Source organism: Rhinopithecus roxellana, chromosome 16 (genome assembly GCF_007565055.1).
Source record: "Rhinopithecus roxellana isolate Shanxi Qingling chromosome 16, ASM756505v1, whole genome shotgun sequence".
Taxonomy (NCBI): Eukaryota; Metazoa; Chordata; class Mammalia; order Primates; family Cercopithecidae; genus Rhinopithecus; species Rhinopithecus roxellana.
In genome coordinates this window covers 97,201,392-97,211,098 of record NC_044564.1, presented here as the reverse complement: position 1 = coordinate 97,211,098, position 9,707 = coordinate 97,201,392, and positions in this window count along the sequence as shown.

Sequence of the window (9,707 nt, the reverse complement as noted above, 5' to 3'; positions counted from 1 at the left end):
TCAGGTTCCTCAAAGACAGTGCTAGTGGACTGCTCCATGAAACATAAGTGTAACTCTGTGAGATGAATTCACAAATCACCATGAAGTTCCTAGGAAAGCTTCTTTCTAATTTTCCTCTGAGGATACTTCCTTGTCATCGTAAGCTTCATTGTGCTTAGAAGTATCCCATTGCCGATTTCCAGAAAAACTTTGCTAGCAAACTGATCCCTGAAGAGAAAAGTGTAACTCTGTGAGTTGCATTCACACATGGCATTGTAGTTTCTCAGAAGGTTCTTGCCAGTTTTGATCTGAGGATAATTCCTTTTTCACCATAGCACTCAATGAGCTCCCATATATCACTTTGCAAAATCCATGACAACAGTGTTAGCAAACTGTTCCAAGAAGGGAAAGGTGAAACTCTGTGTGATGAAGTCACACAACAGAAAGCAATCTCTCAGAAACCTTCTCTCTAGTTATTATGTGAGGATATTTCCTTTTTCACCATGGGCCCCATGGGATCCCAAATATCACTTTGCAGAGTCCACGACAACAGTGTTAGCAAACGGTTTCAAGAAGGGACGGGTGGAAGTCAGTGTGATGAAGTCACACATCAGAAATCAATCTCTCAGAAACCTTCTCTCTAGATATATCTGAGGATATTTCCTTTTTCACCATGTTCCCCTATGGGCTCCAAAATATCCCTTTGCAGAATGAACGACAACAGTGTTAGTAAAATGTTCCATGAAGGGAAAAGGTGGAACACTGTGTGATGAAGTCACACATAAGAATGCAATCTCTCAGAAAGCTTCTCTCTAGTTATTATCTGAGGATATTTCCTTTTTCAACACGGGCCCCTATGGGTTCCCAAATATCACTTTGCAGATTCCACGAAAAACAGCGATAGCAAACTGTGTCCTGAAGTCTAAGTTGTAACTCCGTGAGATGAATTCACAGATCAGAAAGAAGTTTCTGAGAAAGCTTCTTTCACGGTGTGAACTGATGATATTTCCTTTATCAGCGTGGGCCTCACTACAATCCTTAGAAGTCCTTCCCAGGTTCCTCAAAGACGGTGTTAATGGACTGCTCCACGAAATATAAGTGTAACTATGTGAGATGAATCACACATCACCAAGAAGTTTCCTCGGAAAGCTCTTTCTAGTTTTCATCTGAGGATATTTCCTTTGTCACCGTAAGCTTCATTGCGCTAAGTATCCCATTGCAGATTTCCAGAAAACTGTGTTAGCAAACTGAACACTGAAGAGAAACCTGTAACTCCGTGAGTTGCATTCACACATAGCAATGCGGTTTTCCCAGATGGTTTCTTTCCAGTTTTGATCTGAGGATATTCCTTCTTCACCATAGCCCTCAATGAGCTCCCAAATATCACTGTGCAGGATCCACGACAAAAGTGTTAGCAAACTGTTCCAAGAAGGGAAGGTTGGAACTCTGGGTGATGAAAGTCACACATCAGAAAGCAATCACTCAGAAAGCTTCTCTGTAATTATTATGTGAGGATATTTCCTTTTTCACCAGCACCCACTATGGGCTCTGAAATATCACTTTGAAGAATCCACGACAACAGTGTTAGCACACTGTTTCACGAAGGGAAGGGTGGAACTCTGTGTGATGAAGTCACACATCAGAAAGCAATCTCTCAGAAAGCTTCTCTCTAGTTTTATGTGAGGATATTTCCTTTTTCCCCATGGGCCCCTATGGGCTCCCAAATATCACTTTGCAGATTACACGAAAGAGTGCTAGCCAAACTGCTTCCTGAGGGTCTAAGTTGTAACTCTGTTGAGATGATTCACAGATCAAAAGTAGTTTCTCAGAAAGCTTTTCACGTTTTGAACTGATGATATTTCCTTTATCAGCATAGGCCTCTATGCATCCAAAGAAGCCCTTCTCAGGTTCCTCAACGACAGAGTAAATGGACTGCTCCACGAAACATAAGTGTATCACTGTGAGATGAGTTCACACATAACCAAGAAGTTCCTAGGGAAGCTTCTTTCTAGTTTTCATCTGAGGATATTTCCTATGTCACCGTAAGGTTCATTGCGCTATGAAGTATCTAATTGCAGATTTTGAAAAAAACTGTGTTAACAAACCGATCACTGAAGAGAAAACGTGTAACTCTGTGAGTTGCATTCACACATGGCAATGCAGTTTCTCAGAAGGCTTCTTTCCAGTTTTGATCTGAGGATATTTCCTTTTTCACCATAGCCCTCAAGAGCTCCCACAAACATCAATTTGAAGAATCCACGACAACAGTGTTAGCAAACTGTTCCAAGATGGCAAGGGTGGAACTCTGTGTGATGATGAAGTCACACATCAGAAAGCAATTCTCAGAAAGCTTCTCTCTGGGTATTATCTGAGGTATCTTCTATTTCACCATGGGCCCATATAGGCTCCATAATATCAGATTGTAGATTCCACGAAAAGAGTGTTAGCAAACTGCTTCTGAGGTCTAAGGTGTAACCAGTGAGATGAATTCACATATCTGATAGAAGTTTCCAGAAAGCTTCTTTCACGTTTTGAACTGATGATTTTCCTTTATCAGCGTAGGCCTCAATGCGATCCAAAGAAGCCCTTCTCAGGTTCCTCAAAGACAGTGTTAATGGACTACTCCACGAAACAGAAGTGAAACACTGTGAGATGAATTCACACATCAAGAAGAAGTTTCTAAGAAAGCTTCTTTCTAGTTTTCATCTGAGGATATTTCCTTTGTCACCATAAGCATTATTGAGCTTAGAAGTATCCCATTGCAGATTTCCAGAGAAGTTTGTTAGCAAACTGATCACTGTAGAGAAACGTGTAACTTTGTGAGTTGCATTCACACATGGCAAAGCAGTGTCTCAGAAGGCTTCTTTCCAGTTTTGATCTGAGGATATTTCCTTTTTCACCATAGCCCTCAATCAGCTCCCAAATATCACTTTGCAGAATCCACGACAACAGTGTTAGCACGCTATTCTAAGAAGGGAAGGGTGGAACTCTGTGTGATGAAGTGAAACATCAGACAGCAATCTCCCAGAAAGCTTCTCTCTAATTATAATGTGAATATATTACCTTTTTCACCATGGGCCCCTATGGGCTCCTAAATATCACTTTCCAGAAGCCACGAGAACAGTGTTAGCAAACCGTTCCAAGAAGAGAACGGTGGGACTCTGTGTGATGAAGTCACACATCAGAAAGCAATCTCTCAGAAAGCTTCTCTCTAGTTATTATGTGAGGATATTTCCGTTTTCACCATGGGTCCCTAGGGGATCCCAAATATCACTTTGCAGAATCCAGGACAACAGTGTTAGACAACTGTTCCAAGATGGAAGAGTGGAACTCTTTGAAGAAGTTACACATCCGAAAGCAATCTCTCAGAGAGAATCTCTCTAGTTATTATCTAAGGATATTTCCATTTTCACCACGGGCCCCTACGGGTTCCCAAATATCACTTTGCAGATTCCATGAAAAGAGTGTTAGCAAAGCTTCCTGAGTTCTAAGGTGTAACTGTGAGATGAATTCACAGATCAGGAAGAAGTTTCTCAGAAAGCTCCTTTCACGTTTTGAACTGATGAAATTTCCTTTATCCACGTAGGAATCAATACGATACAAAGAAGCCCTTCTCAGGTTCCTCAAAGACAGTGTTAATGGACTGGTCCCCGAAACATAAGTGTAACTCTGTGAGATGAATTCACACATCACCAAGAAGTTTCTAGGAAAGCTTCTTTCTAGTTTTCATCTGAGTATATTTCCTTTGTAACCATAAGCTTCACTGCGCTAAGAAGTATCCCATTGTAGATTTCCAGAAAACTTTGTTAGGAAACTGATCACTGAAGAGAAACGTGAAACTCTCTGAGTTGCATTCACATATGGCAATGCACTTTCTCAGAAAGCTTCTTTCCAGTTTTGATCTGAGGATATTTCCTTTTTCACCATAACCCTCAATGAGCTCCAAATATCACTTTGCAGAATCCACTACAACACTTTTAGCAAACGGTTCGAAGAAAGGAGGGTGGAACTCTGTGTGATGGAGTCATACAGCAGAAAGTAATATCTCAGAAAGCTTCTCTCCAGTTATTATGTGAGGATATTTCCTTTTTCACCATGGGACCCTATCGGCTCCCAAATATCACTTTGCAGAATTTACAACAACAGTGTTACCAAACAGTTCCAAGAAGGGAAAAGTGGAACCCTGTGTGTTGAAGTCACACAACAGAAAGCAATCTCTCAGAAAGCTTCTCTCTAGTAATTATCTGAGGGTATTTCCTTTTTCACCATGGGCCCCTATGGGCTCCCAAATATCACTTTGCAGATTCCACGAAAAGAGTGTTAGCAAACTGCTTCCTGAGATCTAAGTTGTAACTCTGTGAGATGAATTCACAGATCAAAAAGAAGTTTCTCAGAAAGCTTCTTTCACGTTTTGAACTGATGATATTTCCTTTATCAGCGTAGACCTCAATACGATCCAAAGAAGCCCTTCTCAGGTTCCTCAAAGACAGTGTTAATGGACCACGAAACATAAGTGTAACTCTGTGATATGAATTCACACATCACCAAGAAGTTTCTAAGAAAGCTTATTTCTAGTTTTCATCTGAGTATATTTCCTTTGTCACCGTAAGCTTCATTGTGCTAAGAAGTATCCCATTGCAGATTTCCGGAAAATTTTGTTAGCAAACTGATCAGTGAAGAGAAACGTGTAACACTGTGAGCTGCATTCACACATGGCAATGCAGTTTCTCAGAGGGCTTCTTTCCAGTTTTGATCTGAGGATATTTACTTTTTCACCATAGCCCAAAATGTGCTCCCAAATATCACTTTGCAGAATCCACGACAACAGTGTTGGCAAACTGTTCCAAGAAGGGAGAGGTGGAACTCTGTGTGATGAAGTTACACATCAGAAAGCAATCTCTCTGAAAGCTTCTTTCTAGTTATTATGTGAGGAAATTTCCCATTTCACCTTGGGCCCCAATGGGCTCCCAAATATCGCTTTGCAGTTTCCACGAAAAAAGTGTTAGCAAACTGCTTCCTGATGTCTACGGTTTAACTCTGTGAGATGAATTCAGAGGTCAGAAAGAAATTTCTCAGAAAGCTTCTTTCACGTTTTGAACTGTTGATATTTCCTTTGTCACCGTAGGCTTCACTGCAGTAAGTATCTAATTGCAGATTTCCAGAAAACTGTGTTAGCAAACTGATCACTGAAGAGGAACGTGTAACTCTGTGAGTTGCATTCACACATGTTAATGCGGTTTCTCAGAAGGCTTCTCTCCAGTTTTTTATGAGGATATTTCCTTTTTCACCATAGCCCTCAAAGAGCTCCAAAATATCACTTTGCAGATTCCACGACAACAGTGTTAGCAAACTGTTCCAAGAAGGGAAGGGTGGAACTCTGTGTGATGAAGTCACACATCAGAAAGCAATCTCTCAGAAAGCTTCTCTCTAATTATTATGTGAGGATATTTCCTTTATCACCATGGGCCCCTCTGGGCTCCCAAATATCACTTTACAGTTTCCGCGAAAAGAGTGTTAGCAAACTCCTTCCTGAGGTCTAAATTTTAAGTCTGTGAGATGAACTCACTGATCAGAAAGAAATTTCTCAGAAAGCTTCTTTCACGTTTAGAAATGATGATATCTCCTTTATCAGCGTAGGCTTCAATGCGATCCAAAGAAGACCTTCTCAGGTTCCTCAAAGGCAGTGTTAATGGACTGCTCCACGAAACATAAGTGTAACTCTGTGAGATGAATTCACACATCACCAAGAAGTTTCTAAGAAAGCTTCTTTCTAGTTTTAAACTGAGGATATTTCCTTTGTCACCATAAGCATCATTGCACTTAGAAGGATCCCATTGCAGATTTCCAGAGAAGTTTGTTAGCAAAGTGATCAATGTAGAAAATCGTGTAACTTGGTGAGTTGCATTCACACATGGCAATGCAGTTTCTCAGAAGGCATCTTTCCAGTTTTGATCTGAGGATATTTCCTTTTTCACCATAGCCCTCAAAGAGCTCCCAAACATCACTTTGCAGAATCCACGAGAACAGTGTTAGCAAACTGTTCCAAGAAGGCAAGGGTGGAACTCTGTGTGATGAAGTCACACATCAGAATGCAATCTCTCAGAAAGCTTCTCTCTGGGTATTATCTAAGGATATTTTCTTTTTCACCATTGGCCCATATAGGCTCCGTAATATCAGTTTGTAGATTCCACGAAAAGAGTCTTAGCAAACTGCTTCTGAGGTCTAAGTTGTAACTCTGTGAGATGAATTCACAGATCTGAAAGAAGTTTCTCAGAAAGCTTCTTTCACGTTTTGAACTGATGATTTTCCTTTATAAGCGTAGGCCTCAATGCGATCCAAAGAAGCCCTTCTCAGGTTCCTCAAAGACAGTGTTAATGGACTACTCCACGAAACAGAAGTGAAACACTGTGAGATGAATTCACACATCAACAAGAAGTTTCTAAGAAAGCTTCTTTCTAGTTTTCATCTGAGGATATTTCCTTTGTCACCATAAGCATCATTGCACTTAGAAGCATCCCATTGCAGATTTCCAGAGAAGTTTGTTAGCAAACTGATCACTGTAGAGAAACGTGTAACTTGGTGAGTTGCATTCACACATGGCAATGCAGTGTCTCAGAAGGCTTCTCTCCAGTTTTGATCCGAGGATATTTCCTTTTTGCCATAGTCCTCAATCGGCTCCCAAATAGCACTTTGCAGAATCCACGACAAGAGTGTTAGCAAACTGTTCCAAGAATGGAAGGGTGGAACTCTTTGAGATGAAGTCACACATCAGAAAGCAATCTCTCAAAAAGCTTCTCTCTAGGTATTATATGAGGATATTTCATTTTTCGCCATGGACAATGTGGGCTCCCAAATAACACTTTGCAAAATCCATGACAACAGGGTTAGCAAACTCTTCCAAGAAGGGAAGGGTGGAACTCTCTGTAATGAAGTCATACATCAGAAATCAAACTCTCAGAAAGCTTCTCTCTGGGTATTATCTGAGGATATTTTCTTTTTCACCATGGACCCATATAGGCTCCTTAATATCAGTGTGTAGATTCCACGAAAAGAGTGTTAGCAAACTGCTTCTGAGGTCTAAGGTGTAACTTCTGAGATGAATTCACAGATCTGAAAGAAGATTCTCAGAAAGCTTCTTTCACGTTTTGAGCTGATGATTTTCCTTTATCAGCGCAGGCCTCAATGCGATCCAAAGAAGCCCTTCTCAGGTTCCTCAAAGACAGTGTTAATGGACTACTCCACAAAACATAAGTGTAACACTGTGAGATGAATTCACATATCAACAAGAAGTTTCTAAGAAAGCTTCTTTCTAGTTTTAATCTGAGGATATTTCCTTTGTCACCGTAAGCATCATTGCGCTTAGAAGTACCCCATTGCCGATTTCCAGAGAAGTTTGTTAGCAAACTGATCACTGTAGAGAAACGTGTAACTTTGTGAGTTGCATTCACACATGACAATGCAGTTTCTCAGAAGGCTTCTTTCTAGTTTTGATCTGAGTATATTTACTTTTTGACCATAGTCCTCAACGATTTCGCCAATATCCCTTTGCAAAATCCACGACAACAGTGTTAGCAAACTGTTCCAAGAAGGGAAGAGTGCAACTCTGTGTGATGAAGTCACATTTCAGAAAGCAATGTCTCCGAAAGCTTCTCTCTAGTTATTATGTGAGGATATTTCCTTTTTCACCATGGCCCCAATGGGTTCCGAAATATCACTTAGCAGATTCCACGAAAAAAGTGTTAGCAAACTGCTTCCTGAGGTCTAAGGAGTAACTCCGTGAGATGAATTCACAGATCAGAAAGAAGTTTCTCAGAATGCTTCTTTCACCTTTTCAACTGATGATATTTACTTTACCAGCGTAGGTCTCAATGCGATCCAAAGGAGTCCTTCTCAGGACCCTCAAAGACAGTGTTAATGGACTGCTCCACGAAACATAAGGGTAACTCTGTGAGATGAATTCATATATCACCAAGAAGTTTCTAAGAAAGCTTCTTTCTACTTTTCATCTGAGGATATTTCTTTTGTCACCGTAAGATTCATTGAGTGAAGAAGTATCCCATAGCAGATTTCCAGAAAACTTTGTTAGTAAACGGATCACTGAAGAGAAATGTGTAACTCTTTAATTCGCATTCACACATGGCAATGCAGTTTCTCAGAAGGGTTCTTTCCAGTTTTGATCTGAGGATATTTCCTTTTTCACCATAGAGCTCAATGAGCTCCCAAATATCCCTTTGCAGAATCCACGAAAACTGTGTTAGCAAACTGTTCCAGGAAGGCAAGGGTGGAACTCTGTGTGATGAATGCACAAATCTGAAAGAAATCTCTCAGAAAGATTCTCTCTAGTTATTATCTGAGGATATTTCCTTTTTCACCATGGGCCCCTATGGACTTCCAAATATCACTTTGCAGTTTCCATGAAAAGAGTGGTAGCGAATTGCTTCTGAGGTCTCTGTTGTAGCTCTGTGAGATGAATTCACAGATCAGAAAGAAGTTTCCCAGAAAGCTTCTTTCATGTTTTGATGTGATAATAATTCCTTTATCAGCATAAGCTCCAATATGTTCCAAAGAAGCCCTTCTCAGTTTCATCAAAGAGAGTGTTAATGGACTGCTCCATGAAACATAAGTGTTACTCTGTGAGATGAATTCACACATCACCAATAAGTTTCCAAGAAGGCTTCTTTCTAGTTTTCATCTGAGGATACTTCCGTTGTCAATGTAAGCTTCATTGCGCTAAGAAGTATCCCATTACAGATTTCCAGAAAACTGTGTTAGCAAACTGGTCACTGAAGAGAAACTTGTAACCCAGTGAGTTGCATTCACACATGGCAATGCAGTTTCTCAGAAGGCTTCTTTCCAGTTTTGACCTGAGGATATTTCCTTTTTCAACATAGCCCTCAATGAGATCCCAAAAATCACTTTGCAGAAACCACGACAACAATGTTAGCCAACTGTTCCAAGAAGGGAAGGGTGGAACTCTGTGAGAGGAAGTCACACATCAGAAAGCAATCTCAAGGAAAACTTCTCACTAGTTATTATTTGAGGATATTTCCTTTTTCACAATGGGACCCTCTGGGTTCCCAAACATCACTTTGCAAAAATCCACGACAACAGTGTTAGCAAACTGTTCCGAGAAGGGAAGGGTGGAACTCGGTGTGATGAAGTCACAAATCAGAAAGCAATATCAGGGAAAGCTTCTCTCTAGTTATTATCTGAGGATATTTCCTTTTTCACCATGGGTCCCTATGCGCTCCCAAATATCACTTTGCACATTCCACGAAAAGAGTGATAGTGAACTGCTTCCTGAGTTATAAGTTGTAACTCTGTGAGATGATTTCACAGATCAGAAAGAAATTTCTCAGAAAGCTTCTTTCACGTTTTGAACTGATGACATTTCCTTTATCAGCGTAGGCCTCACTACGATCCAAAGAACCCTTCTCTGGTTCCTCAAAGACAGTGTTAATGAACTGCTCCACGAAACATAAGTGTAACTGTGTGAGATGAATTCACACATCACCAAGAAGTTTCTAAGAAAGATTCTTTCTAGTTTTCCTCTGAGGATATTCACTTTGTCACCGTAAGCTTCATTGCGCTAAGAAGTATCCAATTGCAGATTTCCAGAAAACTGTGTTAGCAAACTGATCACTGAAGAGAAAGGTGTAACTCTGTGAGTTGCATTCACACATGGAAATGCAGTTTTCAGAAGGCTTCCTTTCCTTTTGATCTGAGGA